Genomic DNA, 26230 nt, shown 5'->3' with positions numbered 1-26230 from the left:
TGCTGGAGAAGGCTGTATCAGTGAATCAGACCATACAACTGTGCAGCTCTGCAAATGAAATAGATTGATTAAACTTTCTAGTGCTATTTTACCATTTTTCTTTGGCAATTTCCAACCATCCTCTTCTTTTTGGCTTGGCAGTCATTTTTATTACATCATTCTTTTCTGTCCAATTCATCATTCTTTCCTCATTAAAAATGAGTGTTATGAAACTGTGGTAAGTTCTTGAAATTTTTAAAATATTGGGGATGACAAATCGTGCTTTCAGGAAGTTTGGCTGATGCTGGTGCACTGTAATTGAAAGTGGAAAAATTGAATGCTGTCATTGAAGTACAACACGGTATCAGTTGAGAAAGATCATTCTAATATGTGAAATTAGGAGAAAGCCATTCAATCCATCCTCTCCTTTTTGTGAATACTCTGATATATACTGTCATAATGTAAACCCAGCTGATAGCTTTCTATCACACAATATTTCAAAGTGAGATTAGGTTATGGTTTTTGTTGAATGATCCACCCACAGCTCCAGAATTATATCTGATAGCTTGTCCAATATACTTCATTCATATTTATGCACACAACATGACATACAAAATTGTGCATGTATAATAGATCATGTGGTGTCGTTGACAGCTATTGATACTATCAGGTAAACTTTCTGGCTGATGGATTCATTCCATCATGCAGTTTTGCAAAGAGGACAAGAAATTGTATGAGGCAGTATTTCAGAGATTACCCATCCCAACTTATTTATTAATGGGAAGGAGATTTGGAGGGTGATACTTTGAAATTAATAACCATATGAAACTCTACCTATTGTGCACAAATGTAATGCCATTTTTTGCATATTCCCTTCTAAGTAACACACCATCTTGTTCTGAAAATGCATGTCATCATTAGGTCCAAATCCTGTCTAAACAACAACACCAAAAGAGTCAAAAGGGACTGCTATAATATTGAGCAAAATACAAACTAGCAGAGGAACTCAGTGAGTTGAGCAGCAATTGTGGAGGGAAAGGAGTTATTTACATTTGGAGTTGAGATTCTACATCAGAACTTGCTGAGTTTTTGTGGCAAGTTTGGTTTCAATACCCATGGAGTACTTTCACCAGGAGGAATGCAATAGGTGTCAACTAATATTAGGTAATGGCTTGCTTTGCCATCAATGTCCATATCCAAAATAATGAATAGAATCACAGACATGCAACTATATACTTCCATAAAATCTCCCCTCAGGCTTTGCTTCTGGAAAGGAAACAATCCCACCCTCCCTGGTCTATCCTAATAACTGGAGTCCTTTACCTACCAAGTTTGTTTCTGCCTTCCTTCCTCCTCAAATGTTCTTACACATTCCTATAAAGTGCCAACCAGAAATGAGCATAATATTTTAGTTGAGGGCTGATCACTTTTAATAAAGGTTCAGCATGATTTCCATGTTTAATACTCTTGTGTCTTAATTGTTGAAGCCTAACATTTTATATGCCATATTAATCACTTTCTCAGTTAGTCCCGCTTTCAACGAGTAGTTCACCCATACTTTTTGCCATGACTTTTACATCAGTATTCTTTAATCTATATTGTCATTTCCATTCAATCTGCTAAAATGTGTCATATCAAATTTCACTGCACTAAACTCCACCTGTGCCTGCCAATGAAGTCTTCTAAACTATGCTGTGATCTACCATTATCCTCCTTACAGTTCACAATACAGCCAAGTTTTGTGTCATTTACAAGTGCAGAAATTATGGTCTGTACCTCCAAGTCTAGATCATCAACATAAACACAAACAGAGCAATGGCCCCAGCACTGACCTCTGGGGTGAATCACAGCGTGAAAACAACTATGCACCATGAGCCCCTGTTTTCTGTTACTTAGGAAACATCATATGTTTTCTATCACTCTCCCTTTTATGCTAAGTGCATAAATTTTGCTGATAAGTCTGCTATGTGTAACCTTTTCAAAAGCCTTCTGGAAATCTTTGCACACCACATTGACTGAATTATGCTGATTCTACATAATTGTTATGCTATCCTTGGATTCTATCAAGTATCTGCACTGGACCACTTAATTGTTCTATTTTCTTCTAGTTGACTATTAATGTTGTCCTGGATCAATGTTTCTGAAAATTTTCCTGCCACAAAGGTTAAGCTGATTGGCCTGAGGTTAATGAGCCCATCCTTTTTTGAAAAGGGGCGTAATATGCAAAACTCTGCAGTCATCTGGAATCATCCCCACATCCAAATAACATTGTAATTTATGGTCAGTACGCATGTGATTTGCTTCGATAATTTTCTCAGAATCCTAGGGTGTATCTCAATGAGTCCCAATGATTTATCCACTTGAAGGTCGGCCAATACTTCCATGCTGTTAGTTTTAATGAAGTCAGCATTTCAGATATCTATTTCCTCCTTTGCTACAGTTTTTGAAGAACTCTCTTCCCTGGTGAAGACAGTTCCAAAGTTTACTATTAGTAGTACTTACAATATTATACTCAGGAGAATAAAAAAGAACTGTGAGGTAAAGTATTACAAAATGTCTCCCAGCAGGTGCTCAGAAATTATGTAGATTTTCTGGCTTTGACAGAAGAAAACAATTCTGGGACCAGGCTCAACAAACATGTTCTAATGGGCTACCAATACCTGCCAGTATCTGATTTAAAATTTTGAGCCTTCTGTGACAACAATATTCTCATATCCTCCACAACTTCCAGCATCTCCAAAGGGATCTTGCTACTAAACATAACTTTATCCCTACCCCCCTCACCTTCCATAGAGATCGCTCCTCCATGATTTCCTTGTCCATTCGTCCCTTCAGGCACTTTTCTGTACAAGGGGCCTGTGTTACACCTGCCCATACACCTCCTCCTTCACTTCCATTCAGGGCCCTAAACAGTCCTTCCAGGTGAGGCAACACTTCACCTGCAAATCTGCTGAGGTCATCTATTTCATCCAGTGCCCTGACATGGCCTCATCTACATTGGTGGGGCCCATTGTAAATTGGGGGAGCACTTTGTCAATCACCTCTGCTCCATCCGCCACAAGTGGGACCTCCTGGTGGCCAAATATTTTAATCCAATTCCCATTCCGATGTGTCGATCCAGGCCTCCTCTTGTGTCAACTTGTGGCCACCCTAAGGGTGGAGGAGGAATACCTTATATTCCATCTGGGTAACCCCCAATCTGATGGCATGAATATTGATCTCGCCTTCCGGTGAACAAATTCCAACCCCACCCCCAACTTACTCTATTCACCGTCCTGTCCTTGACTTCTTTTCACTTGCCTATTGCTTCCCTGGGTCCCCTCCTCTTTCCCTTTCTCCTATCAGATTCTTTCTTCTCCAGCTCTTGACCTTTCCCTCTCACCTGACTTCACTTATCACCTTCCAGATAGCCTCTCTCCCCTCCCTCCACTTTATAAAAATTCTGGCATCTTCCCCTTTCCTCCTCTGTCCTGAAGAAGGGTCTTGGCCCGAAATGTCAACAGTTTACTCCTTTCCATAGATGCTGCCTGACCTGCTGAGTTCCTCCAGCATTTTCTGTGTGTTGCTTTGGATTTCCAGCACCTGCAGACTTTCTCGTGTTTGTAGTGTTCTAATGTGTAGAGGACATTTATCCTCTGTCTGCAAATTATATCAATTATGTTCAGCTGAGCCCACTGAAGATCTATGATTCTACTTCCCTCACCGTGTGTATGTAACCTGCTATACAGAGAGTTAAACAGCTTCTCAATAATCCCCCAAGATGGAAGCTTTCTTCAGGGTTTTTAATGAGATATCTTTACTGTGAAACATCAGTAAGTAAAGTACATATTAAGTTTGATACAGAATCATTGCATGCCTGAACGTACTTATACTGTTGATTATTCTCACAACCAGTGTTAACCAGCGTAATAGACAGAATCAAAATCTTTTTAAAATTAATTTTTTATTAAACACCAACAAATTACATTCAATACAACCAATTGCCAATTACATTTTGACTGTTAAACCCAGCCACACCCCATCCTTCCTCACCATCCTCCTCTACCCCTCTCCCCTCCACCCACCAACTGAATAGTAGTGCACTCACAGACAAAACATTCCTATTTTAACAAAAGATTTTAAAAGTTAGATATCAAATTTGTCCACATTAAGATTGAGTTTAGTCGTGCATCATTTACTCTTGCTGATGAAGGTTCCAAGTAAGAAATGTCCGAAAAGCTCCGAAGCCAGTGAGTATATGAAATATCATTGGGAGGTTTCCAACGCTGGACTACGATCTTCTTAGCTGCAGTCAGGCCTGCCAGCCAGACTTTGCGTGTTTTTCCGTAAGGGAAAGGTGGGAGTCATCATTTAGAAGATGTACAGCGGGGTCCATTGGTAATTGTACCCCCGTTAGTTCTGTAAGAGTGCTGATAACCTTCCCCCACAAACCAAAAACCCCTGGACATTCCCATACAACATGCATAAAAGAGCCAGTGGTTCCGTGGGGGCAAAATGAGCAATATGGGTCAGGAACCAGTCCCATTTGATGTCTAATTCTCGGTGTTAAATATGCTCTATGACAAAATTTCAAGTATATATACCGATGATTTGGGTTTTTCGAAGCACCGGCAGCATTATCCCATATCACATCCCAGTCTAAGTCTTGTCCCAATTCAGATATGTCCCTATCCCAGGCTTTCATTCCTGATGTGGGCATATAATTCTGGGAGTTTAATTTATCATAGATATACGACACTACCTGTCTTGGAGCACTCTGTATCCAACTTAAAATGGGATGGTCCTTTAAATCTGACCCCAGGGAACGCCGTAGGCTTTACAAGCTGATCTTACTCTAAAGTAGAAGAAAAGAGAGTGTTTATCAATATTATATCGAGATATCAATTCTTGAAAGCTAAGGATAGTACTTGCCCCTAAATACCTTGAAGAGTAGCAATACCTTTATCCTCCCAAGTTCTGTTAGTGAATGGTTTCCCTCCAGATAGAAAATGATTATTGTTCCATAATGGAGATGATTTGCACCATACACTTTTAAATTTTAGGAATGTTTCTGCTGCTCTAAACACTTGTAGCATATGGGTTAAAACTGGACCGTAATACAAATCACATTTTTTGGTAGACATACCTGTAAGGAGAAAGCCCTTTAACCTTATTGGTGCTGTTAGCTCTTGTTCTATATTTTTCCATAATGAAACTTTATCCTCCTCTATCCAATAGCTAAGACTTTTTAATACAAATGCCCATAAAAAGGCATTTGTACAGAATCAGATCAGAAGGCATAGCATTTGTACAGAATCAAAATCTTGTTTACTATCACTGGCATATGTATGTCATGAAAGTTGTTTCTTTGTGGCACCAGTATATTACAATACACAATAAAAAACTATAAATTACAATAAGAAATATATATAAAATTTAAATAAAATATTAATTAAGTAGTGCAAAAAGAGAACAAAGTAAGTGGATTGAGCCCAGTACAGCACGGGAGAGCCCTTCCAACCATTGTACATGAGACGTTGTCATAGGAAAGCAACATCCATCATCAAGGATCCCCACCATCCAGGTCATGCTCTCTTCTCACTGCTGCCATCAGGAAGAAGATACAAGAGCCTCAGGACTCACACCACTAGGTTCAGGAACCTTTATTACCCCTCAACCATCAAGCTCTTGAACAAAAGGAGATAATTTCACTCAACTTCACTTGCCCCATCAATAAAATATTCCCACAACCAATGGACTTACTTTCAAGGACTCTTCATCTCATGATCTTGATATTTATTGCTATGTATTTATACCTACATTTGCAGTTTGATGTCTTCTGCACGCTGTTTGAATGCCCAGTTGGGCTGTCCTTTGATTCTGTTATAGTTACTATTCTATAGATTTGTTGAGTATGCCCACAAGAAAATTAATCTCAAGGTTTTATATGGTGACATATATGTATTTTGATAAATATTTACTTTGAACTTTGAATTTATGTCTTCAGGCTCCAGTATCTCCTCCTACATGGTAACAAGGAGAAGAGGGCATGTGCTGGGTAATGGGGTCCTTATGATGCATCACCTTTTGAAGGCTTCCTTGATGCTGGGGAGGCTAGTGCCCATGATTGAGCTGGCTGAGTTTACAACTTTCTGCAGCTTTATCTGATCTTGTGCAGGAGCTCCTCCTTGCCAGATGGTGATACAGCCAGTTAGAATGTTCTCCATGGTACATCTGTAGAAACTTGGAGAGTCTTTGGGGACATACCAAGTTTCCTTAAACTCCTAACGAAATATAGCCCTGTAGTGCCTTCTTGGTAATTGCATCAATATGTTGGACCCAGGATTGTTCTTTAGAGATGTTGACAGCCAGGAGCTCACCCTTTCCTCTGCTGATCTTTCAACTTCCCTTTCCTGAAGTCCACAATCAATTCCTTGGTCTTACTGATGTTGAGTGCAAGGTTCTTGTTGCAACACCACTCACCAGCTGATCTACCTCACTCCCATATGCCTCCATCTGAAATTCTGCCAACCGTAGTTTTGTCATCAATAAATTTTATAGATAGTGTTTGAGCCATAGCTAGGTGCACAGTTGGAGGTGTAGCGAAAATAGAGTAGTGGGCTAAGCACACACTAGTGGTGCTCGTCCTTGAGGAGGAGATGTACATAAGCAACACTCCATAATTACGCAGTGTAAACAAGAGTTATTGCTGCTTCAAGGGCAAATAAAGAGTGAGCAAAGATGAATGTCTTTCCACCATGCACTTCAAATAGAAATAAAAAGCTAACCTGCACAGGAAATGATACAAAAAAACCCAGCTTACATATAGGAAGAGGTGTTCATACAAAATGAACTGTGTCTCTAGAAGCCAGAACAATGGGGTTACATGGCTGTTACAAGCAGGTTGTTGCTATCACTGTTTCTCCTACTGTTGTTCATCTTGGTCAAAGGCAGTGATCAGTATCATGATGGAAAATAGATCTTCAAAGTGTCCAGGTACCACGATGGAGACATATTCCACAGGCATTGAGATGGATCTAGGTATTGACATTTTCCCTGATATGGCTTTACTAAATTACTCTGTGTCCTCAGATGGTTCCAAACTCAAATCAACATTGCTTTGATTGAGTGATACAAATTCCAATCTGGGTACCCTGGGCTGTTTGCTTGCATGCCACCTCACTCCGTGGAGAAATATTCAGGTTCGAACTAGCTATTTCCAAACTTCTCCTGAAAAAGAGTATCAAGCCCAATGGTTCGGAATATGTAGAAACCAATATTCAACAGGTATCAGAGCATTACGTAGAGCATGGCTATCCCACTGTCAACTGTTGAGCAAAAAGCCAACCCCTCTGAAGTGATGGTGCCATCCGACATAATGCAGCCTCTCTTGACATTTCAGGCAGTTTCCATGGCAGCTTACTTTACAGAGATAGAATTAGTAATCAGCTTCAGAGGATGTCTTTGATAATAGTGAAGGATTTTAAGCTGAAACAGCTTGGTAACTGGAAAGATTTGCACATATGTCAATCACAGGAAACCAATTTGGGTGATCAACCTATTGTATTCAAAGAGCACGTAAACACTACAAAAATAATACTCCTCGCCCAAGACTGAAATGACATCCACTTACCGGTAATTATTTTACTAAACTAGAGTGACCAGAGTGATGGCCGGACCAATCAAGGATAAAATGCAATGTGCTTGAAGTTGAAATTGGTAGGAGACGCCCTCAAAGAATAGTTTGTTTCAGTTTTCACCAGTGAGAGGAACAATAATGAATGTGAGGACAGCATGAAACAGACTGATATGCCATACCATATCAGAGTTAAGAAAGGGAAAATTTGAAAAACGTTAGAATAGATACGTCTCTGAGACTGGATGAGATTGTACCCCAGATTACTACAGGAAGGGCAGGAAGAGATTACTGCACCTTTTTTTGATGATCTTTGCCTCCTCGCTGGCCACATAAATAGTACCAGAAGACTGGTGTATGGTAAATGTTATTCCTTTTTTAAAGAAAGGTAAAGGGGTAACTGGTTTAGAATTCCCTGGGAATTGCTGATCGATGAGTCTTACATCAGTGGTGAGTAAACAAATGGAAATGATTCTTACAGACAGGGTTTATGAGCATTTAGAGAAACATAATCTCATGAGGTATAGTCAGCAAGGCCTTGTGAACGGAAGGTCATGCCTCATGAGCCTAATTGAATTCCTTGAGGAAGTTACACAACAAATTGATGAAGGTGGAGCAGTGGATGTGGAGTGCGTGTATTTTAGTAAGGCGTTTGATAAGATACTTATGGTAGGCTCATTCATAAAGTCAAGAGGCTTGGAATCCAGGAAATTTGACTGCTCATAGAAGTCAGAGGGTAGTAGTAAATAGAGTGTGTCTTGCCTCGAGGTCAGAGACCAGTGGTGTTCTGCAGTGATCTCTATTGGGACACCTGCTCTTTCCGATTTTATAAATGATATGGATGAGGAAGTGAAGGTTGGGTTTGTAAGTCTGCAGATGACATAGAGGTTGGTGGTGTTGTGGATATTGTAGAAGGTTGTCATCACAGACAATGGGACATTGATGGGATACAAAGCTGTGCTGAGGATTGGCAGATTCAGTTCAAAATGGAAAAGTGTGAAGTGATGCACATTAGAAAATCAAACTTGAAGGCAGAATACAGGGTTAATGGCAAGATTCTTAGTAGTATGGAAGAACAGAGCGATCTTCGGGTGCACGGCCATAGATCCCTCAGAGTTGCCATGCCACGATTAAGAAGGCCTTCATCAGTCAGGTGATTGAGTTCAAGAGCCATGTTGCAGATCTATAAAATTATAGTTAGACCACACTTGGAGTACTGTGTTTAGTGCTGGTCACCTCACTAGAGGAAGATCCACTGGGATGCTGCCTAGATTAACGAACATATCTTATGAGAATAGGTTGAGCGAGCTCGAGGTTTTTCTTTTGGAGTGAACAAGGACTAGGTAACATGATAGAGGTGTATAAGATGATATGAGGCATAGATAATGTGGGCAGCCAGATACTTTTCCTATATAGGAAATGGCTAATCAAAGGGGACATAATTTCAAAGTGACTGGAGGAAAGTATAGGAGAGATATCAGAGGAAGGTTTTTTACACAGAGCGGTGGATACATGGAATGCACTGCTGGGGGTGATGGTGGAGGCAGAAACTTTATGGACATTTAAGACATTTTAGGCACATGGATGACAGAAAAACAGAGGGCTTTCTTAGAGGGAAGAGTTAAATTAATCTTAGAGTAGGGCAGAAAGGTTAGTACAACATCGTGAGTGGAAGGACAAATACTCTGTTGTACTGTTCTTTGTTCTATGTTCTAAACATTATCAGTGCACACAAACTCAGTGTATTGTTTTCAACTTGTTTCATTGTTTTAGCTTTGATGCACCATCAATAACTCTGAGACGTGGGTTAAGGTAGGCTTTTATTGGCTGGAAGAAAGCACAAGCAGCAAGTGACCACCACACAACATCCTGGAGACTGAGGAAGGGTCTGTGCCTCCAATCGCCTTTATACCGGGGTCTGTTGGAGGAGCCACAGGAGCAGTCAGCGGGGGGGGGGGGGGGGGTGTCCAGACAGGTATATGTAGTTGACCACAAGCTTGAGTGTGTATAATCTATTATTAGAACACTGCTGCTACTGAAGTGTCAAAGCCCATTGGAAGTATATTAACAATATTGCTAATACTGTCCTGATGAAGGGTCTCAGCCCGAAATGTCAACTGTTTATTTCTTTGCATAGATGCTCTCTGATTTGCTGAGTTCTTCCAGCATTTTGTATATGTTACTAAGTGGTATTGCTGTAGTGTCCATCAACTCCTGGCAACTTCTCTGCCTTTAGCTAACTCCCTCATCAAATTTCTCAAATATCTTAATCCCTTGTAAATAGCATAAACTGGAATTGAGAGAAAGAGAGAGAGGAAAACAGGTAGGAATAGCAAGGATGTAGATGATGTGCCTTTCTATCACGTATCTGCCCAGTAGGCATCTCCCTTGTCTTATAAGTAATTTCTCAATAACTATTAAAACATCAATTATTTCTCAACCCTCTTGGTAAACTGTGACCTTTGAGAAACGTTAAAATCTGATGGTCCATTAGAATAACCAATCCTTTTTCAAAGCAAACATTTCCATTTTTCTTAATTCTCAGATCTTTAAATTTTTCTTCAATTCACTTATACTCTATGTTGAAACAGTATTTTAAAGATTAAAATGGTGCATTTCACGTTTCAAAGAGGACCTTTTACATCTTTCTAAAGAAACTAGTAGCAGACGCTGTTGATACAAGGTTTATCTGTATTCATGCCTAGCAGGTAGATGTCAAATTGAATGACACATTGACAATGCTGTGTTTTTAGAAGTCAAGTTCCTCTTCTTGCTGCCTCCTTATACATTCTATAATGGAAATCATGATTATAAAAAAAGCATTTTTAATAAACTGATGTATGTTTTGGTAAGTATTTTTGGGTGATAAATATATAAAAGACAATTAACTATGCTGCATCTTACTAGTTGTGAAGGCAATAACAAGTAATCATATCTAATAATCTGTAGAACAATAATGCAAAGATAATGAATTGTTGAACCTTTCAACCAGTTTCTGTACAGCATTTCATTCAGCTGAACGTTGATGCTTGAAAAAAATGTGAAGTTTTTCACATATACATGTTTAACTATATGTGCTCCAAAGAACAGAGCAAAGAAGAGCTCAAAGGTTACTCAAGGCACCCGGTGTAGTCTTATATCCAATTTATCCTGATTGATGGACTGCTGTACCAAATAATTATAAATGTTAAGAATGCTCTACATCTTCACTGCTTGTAAAGCAGCTTGGTAGAAATAAAAATCAAACTTTAAATCCAGGTAAAGAAAGGGAAAATTGGTGAGCATTAAATGCCCCCAATTATTACTGATATCCATACCATTTCTCTACTGACATTTATGCCCCAGAAAATGCTCTTACCTCTGATAAAAATATCTTATTTTTTGTGTGCATTTAAGAGTTCACCGATAAATGTGTCAAACCAGTCCTCAGTGGGCAACAGATTATGCTTTGTATTTGTGGCATTAATATTTTATACTTCCATTTCTAAAAAAACTTGAGGATAGAGGATGAGTAAGAAGCTATGTTAGTTATATGGCAGGGATTCTGCAAGTGTGGTAGTTCATAGAAACTGGTGATAAAGCTTGACATTTATTTGTCTTAATTTAATGTATAACAATGAAGAATGCATGAAAATTTAAAAAAAACTACAAATGAAATCGGAAATAAAAACATAAAATTCTGGAAACATTCTTAAGTTAGGCCACACTCATGTAAAGAGATCCTGTTTCAAGTCAAAAACTAGAATAGTCAGAACAGATGTGCAGTTACTCTAACAGGCTTTTGTTTTGCAAAACCAAAATCCCCATGAGATTAAATAATGCCATGTTATATTAGCATTTTCCCTATTATGATCTTCATCTAAGTTCCCTTTGTCATTAATTGCTGTGAAGTTTTTAAAGCATTCCTTTAATGCAGGTAAATATTTTCAATAAAATGTGGTAGACAGAAAAAAGAATCCTATGAATACACAAGAATGGAAATACTGCACAAGCCATTTGACTTTAAATGACTACTCTCAATAAGCAAGGCCACTATTTGTTTGTTAACAATGCAAGAAAATTTCTTATTCACTGAGAAATTTTGGCATTGATCACCAAGAAAACTTGAAATAAAAATAACTTAACTAATCAGGGGCAATTGAATTGTCCAAAAATTAGTCAGGTTCTGTCTCTAAATTAGTTGTTTCAAATGATGTTCTGAGGAAGGGACACACACAAAGTGCTGGAAGAACTCAACAGGGCAGGTAGAATCTATTGAAAAGAACAAACAATTAATGTTTCAGGCCGAGGCCCTTCTTCAGGGCTGGGAAAAAAGGGGAGAAGTCGGATTAAGAATGTGGGCAGAGGAGGAAGGTGTACATGGTGGCAGGTGATAGGTGAAATTGGGAAAGGGGAGAGGGTGAGGTAAAGAGTTGGGAGGATGATTGGTGAAATAGATCAAGGGGTGGAGGAGGGGAATCTGATAGGCGAGATAGAAGACCATGAAAAAAAGGGAAGATGGAGGAGCACCAGAGGGAGGTGATGGGCAGGTAAAGAGATAAGGTGAGAGATTGAAATAGGAATGGGGAATGGGGGGGGGGCAATTACTGGGTTTGAGAAATCAATATTCATGCCATTTGACATGATATAAGGTGTTGCTCCTCTAACATAAGTGGCTTCATCACAGCAGTAGAGGCCATGGACTGACATGTCAGAATGGGAATGGAAAGTAGAATTGAAATTAGGTGGCTACTGTGAGATCCCACTGGTGATTTCTGGCAGATGGACCGTAGGTGCTCAGTCCAAAACATCAACAGTTAATTCCCCTCTGTAGATGCTACCTGACCTGCTGTGTGCCTCCAGCATTTTGTACGTGTAGTAGTAAACTGATCAGAAAGTCTGGCTGTGTTATAGAAATCAAACTGGACATACTGGAGGCTATGGTAGAACGAAACACCAGATGGAAAATTGTGGCTATTCTGGATAATGTTTCTCAACCTCTCCATGCCACCTTGGCTGAACAGAGGAGCACTTTTAGTAAAAGACTAGGACAACTGCACTGCTCCAAAGAGCACTATATGAGGTCTTTCTTATCCTCAGCCAATAGGCTCTATAATGAGTCATTTTATAGCGGGGAAGTGATGAAACCCTCCTGTTAGATTATTTGAGGTAATTTATTTTTTATTCTCTCTTACTTTTCTAATATTTGTATATCTGTGCACTTGGAATGCTACTGTGACACTGTAATTTTCTTTGGGATCAATACAGTCTCTAACTAATCTAAAATGATTTGATGTTTCTATTCTTTTCTTCCGTGAGCTCTGTTGATTTCCTTCATATCTCACTGAGAATGTCGATTCAAATGCAAAGGTTCCAATCCTACAGCGTCTATTCAGTGACAGAAAAAAAGCACATCATTGATATCACATCAGGATCACTGCATCACTGCAAAGATTCTTTTGAAAAATAATTGATGCATGAAATTATCAAACTATAAAGTATTAATAATGTGAATATGAAACAGGCCTATGGGTTCATGTATTTGTACTTAAGATTCAGATTATAGAATGCAGTTTAGTGCTTTAATATGGTGCATTCTCATAAAAATAGATAAAATTCATACAAACATTTGAAGAATTTCAAGAGCATTAACTGAGAAAAGACCTTGATATGTTAGAATTCGAACAGTCAAAGTCCTTGGGGGGTGTGAGGATTGGTATCATCAGTCAAAGAAATACTTTTAATTTGCAAACTGAAGAATAAAAACAATCAGGTTAATTTGAAAACTTAGAAGGTCATCATACCATGACTTAATGTAGCCTAGTTCTTAACTGAAAGTAAAAACTGATGATTTTTATTTCCAGTGTAAGAAAATACATTCTTTTGACAATACACACTTGATAGTATTGTTATCAGTAACAGCTCAGGGAAGTTTAAAGTTTTCTTTTGAGTAATGTAAGATTGTTTCTAATGGACTGATTCATCTGATGGCAGCATGAATATAGGAGGAGAGATTGGGTTAGTTAGAGCAAAATGAAAGAGAATCTTAAAGAAACTTCCAACTGATTTTCAACAGGTCTAGTAAAGCTAATTAGAAGAAGAATGTCATCAGAATAGAGTCATTGGTATATTGGATCTCCCACATAGAACCCTATTTAGGAGAAACTTTATCACTCAGAGGACGGTAATATTTTGCATTCTGTACTGCAGAAAGGAGTAGAGATTGTCATTACACATATTCAGGAAGGAGGTATGCTCAAGGGAAGATGGAGATATGAGAAGTTGGCAAGAGCACAGTACTAAAGTGACTAGTCATAATTGTGTTGAATGCTGAAGCAGGGATGAAGGACCAAATTGCCTATTATTGGTCCTACCTTCTCTCCTTGCATCTTTGCTGAGTTCTGCATTTGAAGGTCAGTGATGTGGATGAGTAAGAAAGGCATCCATGGATGTTCCCTGGCTGTCCCAGGTTGGTGAATTCCAGGATTTGATGTCCATGAGAGCAGGAATCAAGAGGCTGTTGAGATGGTGAGTCTGGAGTTCGATGTTCCATCATAGGCTAGGTCCAGCACTCGATACAAAAGAATAAAGCCTGAAGCTCAATTGGAAGTCCAGAAGTCAAAGTTCAATGGTTGAAGCCTGGACACTGGAGGCTTGGAGTTAGAGGACTGTGTGTGCACGTGGGTGGGTGTGAGGGAGGAAATGGACTTGTGTTGAATTATGTTCTATTGTCCTTTGTTCTATGTTGTTCAGCCAAGCATTGTGGGCATGCTGTGTTGGTGCTGGAATGTGTGGTGACACTGGTGGCATGCCCCTAGCACATTCTTGAGTGTGTTGGTTGTTCATGCAAATGACACATTTCACTGTATGTTTGGATGTACCTGTGATAAAAAAAATCTGAATCTAATTGATGCATGTTACTATCAATAGAAACATACTTTATGTATAATCACATGAGTTTTACAGCTGGAATTTTCATGTCTGCTTTTTACTCCATTTACTGCCTAGATTTGATGGAAGATCAATTTCACTAGCAGATAAACACATATTTATAATATTTCACAAATAATTGCATTAATTTTCCTACAATATTTTGGCAGTTGATCATGACAATTCTGTTTAAATTCTCCTCTAAACGATGTTGAAATTTCACAGTAAGTTACAAGGAATATTTCTGCATCAGAATGAGGTTCTCAGATTTTGTTTTGATCATACTGAATCATCTCTGTGCTTTAAAAATAAACATCATTTATTAAAATTAATTCAGTGTGCGTATTGCCAGCCAGATCATGGAGTGTGCCTTTAGGCTGGGTGTCATGACTGTATGATCAGCAGTGTCAGGGAAAGGAAAATGAGGAAGAACCAAAGGGATAGTATCGATGTGGCATACTTATTCTCTGCAATGCTGCACAGTCTCTTCCCTCTCTTAATTTTGTTCTCCTGCCTAGCCCTGCCGAAATGTTGGTAGGGGAGATGCCAATATACCAAAACCATGGAGTCGTAGAACACTACAGTACTGTGGAGTTCTTGTTCATAATTGGGAAACATGGGGAGGGATAACAGATCTCCTCCCAAATAGACACACTGTGGCTTTACTCAATAGTAGTTCTAGAGGAGGCAATGCTCTAGTTATAGGCTAGCTTTCCATCTGTACCCAGGAAACAGAAACCTTTCTGGTAGGGATGCTTCCTTTCTACCAATAGCCAGCCTGTGGTATAACACTGATGACATTCAGGATGTATGAACCCAGGCCACTAAAGGAAATTAGGCAGAGTTCTGCATTTTGCTCAGCATGTGATTGCAAACAATTTGAACACTCAGGAAGTTGAATCATCATCTATTGAGACAGATGGCAAGCATGTTGACAGGAAGCTGCGAGCAGGTGGTCGGTAGAATCATGGAAGTATGGACAAAGCCTAAAACAACGCCTGCTTTATTTCGGGCTTCCAAAATCTGCAGTTTTAATGCTTTTGGCACAATGTTTGTTCATCCTCCTTTATACATGAATATGACTTGAGTCTTTACAACATATGAGGGAGGTTGCTGAAGAGATAACAGATGCATTGGCTATGATCTTTCAAGAATCACTTGATTCTGGCATTGTCCTGGAGGACTGGAGGATTTCAAATGTCACTCCACTCTAAGAAGAGAGATAGGCAAAAGAAAGAAAATTATAGGCCAGTTAACCTAGCCTCAGTAGTTGGAACAGTGCTGGAGTCCATTATTAAGGATGAGGCTTCAGGGTACTTGGAAACTAATGATAAAGTACATCTAGGTTTCTGTAAAGGGTAGGGGAGTGGCTGGCAGGCAGGAGACAGCAAGTGAGAATAAAGGGGGCCTTTTCTGGTTGGCAACCGGTGACTAGTGGTATTCCTCAAGGGTCAGTACTAGGACCGCTACTTTTCAGATTGTTTGTCAGTGATTTAGATAATGCAATTGATCGCTTTGTGGCAAAGTTTGCAGATGATACAAAGATTGGTGGAAGGGCAAGTAGTGCTGATGAAACAACGTGATTGCAGAAGGACTTAGTCAAATTGGAAGAATGGGCAAAGCAGGAAATACAGCATTGGGAAATGTGTGATAATACATTTTAGTAAAAGCAACAAAGTGCAGACTATTATCTAAATGGGAGAAAATTTAAACATCAGAGGTGCAAAAGGACTTAGGAGTCCTTGTGGAAGACTCCCAGAAAGTTAATTCACAAGTTGAGTCTGTGGTAAAGAAGGCAAAGGCAATGTTGGCATTAATTTCAAGGGGAGTAGAATATAATAATAAGGAGATAATGCTGAGGCTTTATAAGACACTTATCAGGCTGCATTTGGAGTATTGTCAACAGTTTTGCGCCCTAACCATGGGCTCAGCTGAATACCAGTTCAGCAATTGCGCTCATGAATATGCACGTGTCAGGTAATTACTATTTCATTATGGCTGTATTTAACTCTCTTCTCGTCAAGACTTGAGCAAAGCACAGTAATGTTATGTTGCCTGTTTGCATTAGGCTTTGTCTGAGAATAGTGGACCATCGAGTCAACTGTCGATGAAGACTAGCGGTATTTGTTTTGTATTTAGATATTCCTTTCTGCCATCTAGTTTTCTGTTGAGAGTTTTAGTCAATGGCTTGCTTGGTCTAACGTTTACTATTTTCTTTTTCCCTTAAAACACTGCTTGCATTAAAGTCTGTGAACTATCGACCCACATCAGGACCTCTCCGCACTTGGACAATAATGAAACAAACTAACATTTTGGGACCTGTATCTCAGAAAGGATGTGCTGCTATTGGAGAGAGTGCAGAGGAGGTTCATGAGGATGATTCTGGGAATGAGGAGCATTTGGCAGCTTTGGGCTGTACTTACTGGGATCTAGAGCAATGTGGGGGATCTCATTGAAACCTACCGACTGATGAAAGGATTAGATAAGGTAAATGTGGAGAGGATATTTCCTATAATAGGGGTGTTCAGAATCAGAGGGTACAGTGTCAAAATTGAGGGGTGACCCTTTAGGAGAGAGATGAGGAATTTCTTTAGCGAAAGCTTAGTGAATCTGTGGAATGCTCTGTAACAGCCAGCTGTGGAGGCCAAGACTGTAGGTATATTCAAGGTGTATGTTGATCGTTTCTTGATTGGTCAAGGCATCAATGGATATGGCAAGAAGGCAGGTTTATGTGATTGAGCGGGATCTGGATCAACTATGATGGAACGGCGAGCAGAATTGTTGGGCTGAATGGTCTAATTCTGCTCCTATGTCTTATAGACTTCCCCAAATATCACCCACTATAGTTTGCAACCACTCTGTGCTACAGAAGCATGATTGAAAGGCGGAGCAGACTCGATGGGCCAAGTGGCCTAATTATGCTCCTATCTCATATAGTCTTATCCGTGATGACAATGAAAGATACCAGCAGTCCTGATGATGTTCTGGTTTGAGGACCAATGTGTGGAACTCTTGATGCTATCCTCCTTGGTTATGTCCATTGTTCCCCACTGAACTTAATGTGCGAGAACTGCTCCTCTCCCTTGACTTCTCTTAAAAGTTCTCATGTGCACCAGTGATAGACTGATGATACCTTGTGTGTCTGGGATGAAGGACACTGAAATAGTCCAGTACCAGTCACTATGTTCCACAGGCTTAGAATTCACTTCTGAAAAGTTCCTTGGGTCATCCAACAACTGAGGAAATAATGAGCTGATGATCCATTTATATAGTTCTGCCTGTGCCGATGTTTACTGATAGCTACTAAGGCAGGCTATGAGCAATGAAATTCTGTATGTACAGTGGGAGTATTCTACCTGGTAGCAATACTGTCTGGTATGGATGGGGCTGTGCACAGGATCAGAAAAAAACTGCAGCAAGTTACCGACTCAGCCAGCATTACACCTTCAAGAACATGTACAAAAAGCAATGCCTCAAAAAGGCAGCATCTGTCATTAGGATACACACTAACCAGGACATGCTTCCTTCTCACTCCTACCATCAGAGAGGAAGTACAGGAGCCTGAAGATACTCACTCAACATTTTAGGAATAGCTTCTTCCCCTCCAACATCAGACTTTTGAACAATGAACCCATGAAAACTGCCTCAATACTTTTGTTCTCATTTCACTCTACTTATTCCATAGAATATTCATACATTCATACACACACACCCATACACACATTTATAAATATAATTTACTAGAATTTATAGTATATGTTATGTATTGCACTGTACTTTTGCCGCAAAACAATAAATTTCATTGATAATTGACCAAATTCTGATTCTGAGCTCACTACAATTACACAAAGCCCTGCAAAAGCATAGCAACTTTATTCCTGCTTAGTGAGCGTTGTGACTCCATCAAGCATGCTGCTTGCATGTTTCCAACCAAACTGGTCTAAAAAAGCAGATTCACACTTCGCATGCTGGAAAAGAGCAAAGGCAGTATTTGCCTTCTTGGACACCCGGAAATCCATTTTGCACTTGCAAACCAGACTAAATAATCTTTCAAGATTTTATGATTTCCATGTGGTGTTTTCCAGTATGGATGATCTGAATGATGTTTATTGCATGGGATCTTGTATAAAATAATCAACGACTTTGTCTCATATTGAACAAGTATACCCACAATTTAATATTAGTAAAAAATTACACCTCCTTCACTCAATCTTTCTTCTATCTTCAGGAAATGGGATTGTTTCTTTGGAGAAATACAAGACATGCACTTTTCTTTCTCTGTGTTGATTTACTTTGTTAGGTATCTTATGACAGCAGAGATTGAATCTCCTGCATTTTAGAAACCAACTAAAGTGCCGCCTCCGTACTGTCTCCTCTGTGTCTGACAGGCTGCCGCCACGTCTTTTCTCTTGTGCTCTTGGTAGACAGGGGATGCAGAAGGGCAGAGTCTATGTTCAGAAATCAGCCAGGAAGCTTATCAACCAAATCAGCAACTGTCTGCCCACAGTATTTTCTCAGCAGGCATCTTGTACAGGGCTTGTGTGGATAGAAACATTCCCACTCGTTTGGTGTGAGTGTATTCTGATATCTTCCTATGATATAATCCTCCTATGATTGAGCAGTGATAAACCTAGTCAATTAATTTTAGGAAAAAGGAATGAGTATTAACATGTTGTTCAATATCAGGAAAAAAAGTAAGGTTTTATGTCAACAAGGTGAAGTTGTGCTAGTTTCATGGAGTGAATTTCTGCAGTAGGGTACAACATACTCTTGCAAATTTGGTACATTTAACCAAGCATGGTTTTCTACTCCAGTGAGTCTTTCATAAGAGTATTAGGAAGGCTGTTGAGAAAGCCCAAGCTTTAAGGGCAGGCTCTTATAAAAGATGCCACAGTATAATAAGCAAGTTGATAAAATTAAATAACGAATTAAATTTTGAAAGCTCCATACCTGTTAAATTATTAGTTTATTATGCACTGATGTAGAATGATTTACAATTTAGGGAGTCATAATTCAAGCATGTGCCTTTATTTGTATGAATTCATAATCTTCACATCTTTTTTCAAAGCTTATGCTTCTTCAGACACCTGATTTTCTTGTGTTATTTCAGTTCCTTTTCCACTCATAGGTGACCTTGGTTTGTGACAAAAGTTATTTAAAACTCATTGGGTTTTAATTGAAAACACAATAAAATACTTAAAGACATTAAAATGTTAAGCTAAAATAAAATTAAAATTCAACTACACAATTCCATCGGCCGATCTCTCTGTAACTTAGTATATCTTGAACCGGCAGCAAATCTGCATGTCAGAATTTTACTTGTCTGAATCCCTTTAAGGTAGTTGGCTACAGCCAGGAAGGTTCAATCTATTACTGAGTAACAGATATCTGATCTTCCATAATTTGGTGTCCGCAGTAATGCTGGAGCAATTTTGTGGGGGTGGAGACATTGTTGGCAAGGTTATCAGGAAGCAGTTAACTTGGCACTTGTGCAGTACAGACACTAGTGACACTGGCAGACATCTAGCTCTCTGTTTCTATTCTCATCAAATTTACAGAGTAGATGTTTGGGCAAAGTGCAAGACTGGAGGCCAATCTGATATTGCTCATTTTGCACAGCTTCTGCTGCCAATGACTGAACACTCTATGGCCTACAGTAGGGAATGGTTGGGAGCTGCATATTTTTAAAATCAAGGAGAAAAAGGAAAGTCTTCTGTTACTCTCCCCTAATCTTAACCAACTTAACAAACATCACACACAGACTTTTCCGAACAGGCATCTGTCGCAACCTGATTGGGTGCTGCAGCTTAGACATTTCAATCAAAACCTGAGTGTCAGATCATTCTTCATCTTCTCACATTCTTCTGACGAGATCCGGTAACTTATTTTAAGGAAAAATGTGCAGATGTCAATGAAGCTAATAATTTGTTTTTTTTTTTGTTTGGTATCAGACAAAATCAAGTTCAAATGTGTATCAGAAAATATTTCTTCACAAAGAACGCCAAAATCATATGATCACATGAGAAGCAGGTGAGTGCTTTGCTGAGGCTGACTGAGTTCCCTGGAAGGATGGATGAAATCGGATAAGACAAAACACGCCATTCATCTGTCTTCATCCTGTCAGCATTTTTCAAAGTCAATTTTTCAGATTTTTTATGTTTTCTCTCTATTGATTATATGTGTGTTGGAATTTCATTTTAAGGTATTAGGATAGTATTACCAATGATAATATAAATAAGAATTTTAGATTTATAAAACAAATTATAGAATTTATAAATGCTAAGCAGTTTTTTAAATGCATGGAATTCACAGTGTGATATGTAGGAATCCAGAAGAAAAATATTTAAATGAATGGGTAGCTTAGTTGCCAAATGAATTTGCACTGTGGTATTTTTTAAAGTGTGTACATTTGATTTTAGTGCATATCTATTTTGATCAAGGTCACAGCTTGATCAGCAGACATACTGTGATCCTTCATGTTTCAAATCCTGCAAAGGCGGAAATTATTAATATGCATAAATCCATCACATAAAACCAAGGCACCTTGATTAAATCAACAAAATATGCAAACTCACTAGATCAGTTAAATGTTTTTTTTAAACTGGAATATAAACAGAAATGAAAACACATACAGTAAACTTACTCTATTGATCAAAGCATCAATCTGAAGGGTCCTTGATTACTTATCCCATTGTGTATCAAACATCTTTAATACTTGAAGCATCTTTAATATCAAATGAACAGCAATTATAGGCTCAGCCCTTTAAAGATTGTTTCACGTGATAAACCTTTGGATATGAGTTGCTACAATGTTTTGTCGAAAGCTCCACTGCCAGAGTTTGTGAAGGACTCTTTCCTAAATTTCACACACTTTAATCTCCTCCTGTTCATTTGTATATTCAACAATTGGCTTTAATGCTAAAGAACCTTCTGACAATATGTAAGTTATACCACAGAACATAGAACAGGGCTTCGGCCCATGATGTTTTGCTGATCTTTTAACCTACTCCAGGATCAAGCTGTGATCCCTACAACATACCACTCCATTTTCTTTCATCCATATGCCTATTTAAGAGTCTCTTAAATGTCCAGATGTATCTGCCTCTACCACCACCCCAGACAGTGGATTCCATGCCCTTACCTCTCTGTAAAAAACCTACAGTACGTCTAACATCCACCCTATGCTTTGCTCTAATCACCTGAAAAGTATGTCCTCCCATATTATCCATTGTCACACTGCAAGTAACATGCTGGCTGTTCACTCTATCTATGCCTCTTATCATCTTGTACCCCTCTGTCAAGTCTCCTCTCATCCTTATTTACTCCAAAGAATAAACCTCTAGCTCACTTAATCTACTCTCATATGACATGTTCTCCAGTCCAGCCAGAATCCTAGTAAATCTCTCAGGCTTTCATATCTGTCCACTAATGATGTGACCAGAACTAAACATAATACTCCAAGTGTAGTCTAACCAGAATTTTATTCAGCTGCAACATTACCTCTTGGCTCTTGAACACAGTCTCACAACTGTCAAAGACTAACATCATACACCTTCTTAACCATCTTATCAACTTGCATGGTAACTTTGAGGGATTTATGAATGTGGACCTCAAGGTCACTTGTTCCTCCGCACTGCTAAGAATCCTGCCATTAACCCTCTGCCTCCAAATTCAATCTTCCAACATGTATCACTTCATGCTTTTCTAGTTTGAACGTCATCTACCACTCTCAGTCCTGCTCTGCATCCTTTCAATGTTCAGAAAGGATGTGTTGTCATTGGAGAGTCTCCAGAGGAGGTTCATGAAGATGATTCCAGGAATGAAGGGGTTAACATGTGGGGAGTGTTAGGCGGCTTTGGGCTTGTACTCACTGGAATTTAGAAGAATGCAGGGGGATCTCATTGAAACCTATTGAATGTTGAAAGGACTAGATAGGGTGGATGTAGAGAGGATGTTTCCTATGGTGGGGTATCCAAAACTCAAGGGCACAGCCTCAAAATTGAGGAGGTGACCTGTTAGAACAGAGGTAAGGTGGAATGTTTTTTAGCCAGGGATTAGTGAATCTGTGGAGACTGCGGCGGAGAGCAAGTCCATGGGTATATTTAAGGCAGTTGTTGATAGTTTCCTGATCAGTCAGGGCACCAAAGGATATAGCAAGAAGGCAGGTGTATGGGGTTGAGTGGGATCTGGGATCAGCTATGATCTAATGGCAGAGCAGACTTGATGGGCTGAATGGCCTAATTGTGCTGCTATGTCTTACAGTCTTATGGTCTAATATTCCATTGTAACCTACGACAACCTCCTAAACTATCCACAACATATCAACCTTCTCGTCATCTACAAACATATTAGCATAGCCTTTTACCTCCTCATCTGTCACTTACAAAAATCATATAGGGCAAGGGTCCCCAAACAGTTCTTTGTGGAACACCACTAGTCATGAACCTGCAGGTTCATCTACTACCACCCTCTGCCTTCTCTAAGCAAGCCAATTTTTGAATCAGATTAGCTAAGTTTCCCAGGATCCCATGTTTGCTGATTTTTTTGTATGAGCCTACCATGGGGAACCTTGTTGAATGACGTACTGAAATTCAATACACCACATCCACCTCTCTACCTTCATCAATTAGTTTTATCACTTCCCCAAAAAAGTCAATCAGGTTTGTAAAGTACGACTCGCCCATCACAAAGCCTTGCTGATAATTACCGGTACTACTCAGACAATGCATCTCCATGTGCTCGTAAATCCTGTCTCTAAGAATCCTCTTCAATAGTTTGCCCATCACTGATGTATACTCGCTGATCTATACTGCCCAGAATTATCTCCATTAGCTTCCTTAAACAAATGGATAACATTTGCCATCTTCCAAACTTATGGCACTGCTCCTGTAGCCAGTAAGGATACAAAGATAATCATCAAAGCTGCAGTAATCTCTTCCATTGCTTCCTTAGTAATATGGGGTATAGCTCTTTCTTAACATCAGGTTGTTCTGATATATGAGCCTGTTCTATGCTAACCTCACATCTATCAAGTTCTCTTTCACTGGTGAACACTGAAGCAAAGTATTCATTAAGGATCTCCCCAACCTCTTCCAACTCCAGACTCATGTCTCTTCTTTTATCCCTGACTAGTCCTATTTCACTTTAGTCATCCTCCTGTTTTTCACATATATGTAGAATGTCTTGAAGTTTTCCTTCATAAGGCCTTCTCATGTCCCCATATAGTTTCCCTAAGTCTGTCCTTAAGCACCTTCCTGGCTACCTGTTAACTCTATACAGTCCTTCCTCAATGAAATACTTACCCTTACCATCTGGTCCAGTCCTTGTCCTGTCAGGGAATTGTAGTCACTGTCTCTGAAATGCTTACTCACCAAGAGGAATGTCACCTGTCTAGGTTCATTGCATAATACTAGATCCAGTTATGGCCCCTCCTCTAGTCGGCTTGTGACAGGAATTTTTTTCTGGATGTAATAACAAATTCTGCCCCATCTTAACTTCCTGTGCTAAAGTGGTGCCAATCAATGTTAGGGAAGTTAAAATCACCCACGACAACAGCACTGTTATTGTTGCCTGTTTCCAAATTCTGCCTATTGATCTGGTTTTCAGTATTCCTGTTGCCATTGGGGAGGGGTGGGGGGGGGGGATGTGGTGGTGGTGGTGGGCTACAGACTATTTCCAATAAAGTGATAGCTCTCTTCCTGTTTCTGACATCCACACACACACTGACTTAGTACATAATCCCTCTACAATATTCTCCCTTTCTGCAGTTGTGCCACTATCGCTGATTAGCGATGCTTCTCCTCCACCTCTTTTACCTTCCTGCTTGCTGCTTTTGAACATCAATCAGCCTTTTCTGCCCTTGTGACAGACAAGTCTCTGTAATGGCCACAACATCATAGTTCAAAGTATTGATCCATGCTCCAAGTTCATCACCTTTGTTCCTAATACTTCTCTTATAAAGGTGAACATATTTCAACCCATCTAGCTGACTGTATTTATACCCTATCTTTCCCCACAGTCTGTCTACACATTGTATCTACCTTTACACCAACTGCTCCATCATCTGACCTACCACTCTGGTTCCAATCCCCCTGTTAACCCTATTTAAATCCTCCCCAACAGGTCCAGCAATCCTGCCCATTTGTCTGTCTCAAGTTCAGGTGAGATTTTTCTCTTTTGAATAGGCCATACCTTCCCCAGAAGAGAGTCCAATGATGAGGATATCTGAAACCCTGGTCTTCAGCCACACATTTACTGTATCTGCCATACTATCCTATTCATACACGCGCTCGTGCATAGCATAGGCAGAAATCTCAAGATTTCCTCAAATCCCTTTGAGTTCCTGTTTTTTAAGTTCCTTCCTAGCTCCCTATATTGGTACCAATATGTAGCACAACTTCTGGCTATTCTCCCTGCCCCTTAAGAATGCTGTGGACTCAGTCTGAGACATCCCTGACCCTGGCAACTGGGGGAAAAATGCTATTCAGGAGTCTCTTTCATATCCTCAGAATCTCCCATATGCTCCCCTAACAATTGAATCCTCTGTCACAGTGTTTCCCAAACTTTTTTTTACCCGCCTGCCCCCATAAAGCACTTTCATACTTGCCAACACTCCCTTAAAGCATCTTCATACTTGCCAATGCACCTCTTAGGCACAATCTATTTTCCCCATAGTGTAAAAACATGTCTACCATATGCTAACATGAGAAAAATAATTCTGCTTTAAATGTGGCTTTAAAACTAGCTTACACAGTACCTGTGCACTATAAAGTAGGTCCGGTGTCAATGTAATCTCCTCAATGCTAACTTTGAGGAGATGCGCAGGGATTTAGAGAGAGTGGATTCGGTCAAGTTGTTTTATGGGAAGGATGTAATAGAGAAATGGAGGTCATTTAAGGGTGAAATTATGAGGGTACAGAATCTTTATATTCCTGTTAGGTTGAAAGGAAAGGTTAAAGGTTTGAAAGCGTCATGGTTTTCAAGGGATATTAGAAATTTGGTTTCGAAAAAGAGGGATGTCTACAATAGATATAGGCAGCATGGAGTAAAGGAATTGCTCGAGGAATATAAAGAATGTAAAAGGAATCTTAAGAAAGAGATTAGAAAAGCTAAAAGAAGATATGAGTTTGGTTTGGCAAATAAGGTGGAAGTAAATCCGAAAGGTTTCTACAGTTCTATTAAAAGCAAGAGAATAGTGAGGGATAAAATTGGTCCCTTAGAGAATCAGGGTGGTCAGCTATGTGTGGAGCCGAGGGAGATGGGAGAGATTTTGAACGATTTCTTCTCTTCGGTATTCACTAAGGAGAAGGATATTGAATTGTGTAAGGTGTGGGAAACAAGTAAGGAAGTTATGGAACCTATGACAATTAAAGAGGTGGAAGTACTGGCGCTTTTAAGAAATTTAAAAGTGGATAAATCTCCGGGTCCTGACAGGATATTCCCCAGGACCTTGAGGGAAGTTTGTGTAGAGATAGCAGGAGCTCTGATGGAGATCTTTCAGATGTCATTAGAAATGGGGATTGTGCCGGAGGATTGGCGTATTGCTCATGTGGTTCCATTGTTTAAAAAGGGTTCTAGAAGTAAGCCTGGCAATTATAGACCTGTCAGTTTGACATCAGTGGTGGGTAAATTAATGGAAAGTATTCTTAGAGATAGTATTTATAATTATCTGGATAGACAGGATCTGATTAGGAGTAGCCAGCATGGATTTGTGCGTGGAAGGTCATG

General features: G+C 39.5%; 1 long non-coding RNA gene across 1 annotated transcript in view; it reads left to right on the top strand.

Annotated features, from left to right (window-relative positions):
- The window catches only part of LOC140734059 (uncharacterized), a 147609-nt gene that overhangs the window by 106965 nt on the left and 14414 nt on the right, over nt 1–26230 (top strand). Inside the window, exon 2 of the long non-coding RNA XR_012100457.1 lies at nt 20455–20533. This is a non-coding gene — a long non-coding RNA (uncharacterized lncRNA). The remainder of the gene's footprint in view (nt 1–20454; nt 20534–26230) is intronic.

The sequence above is a fragment of the Hemitrygon akajei genome, chromosome 10 (assembly GCF_048418815.1).
Source record: "Hemitrygon akajei chromosome 10, sHemAka1.3, whole genome shotgun sequence".
Lineage (NCBI taxonomy): Eukaryota > Metazoa > Chordata > Chondrichthyes > Myliobatiformes > Dasyatidae > Hemitrygon > Hemitrygon akajei.
This window is presented reverse-complemented; position numbering and strand designations above follow the sequence as displayed.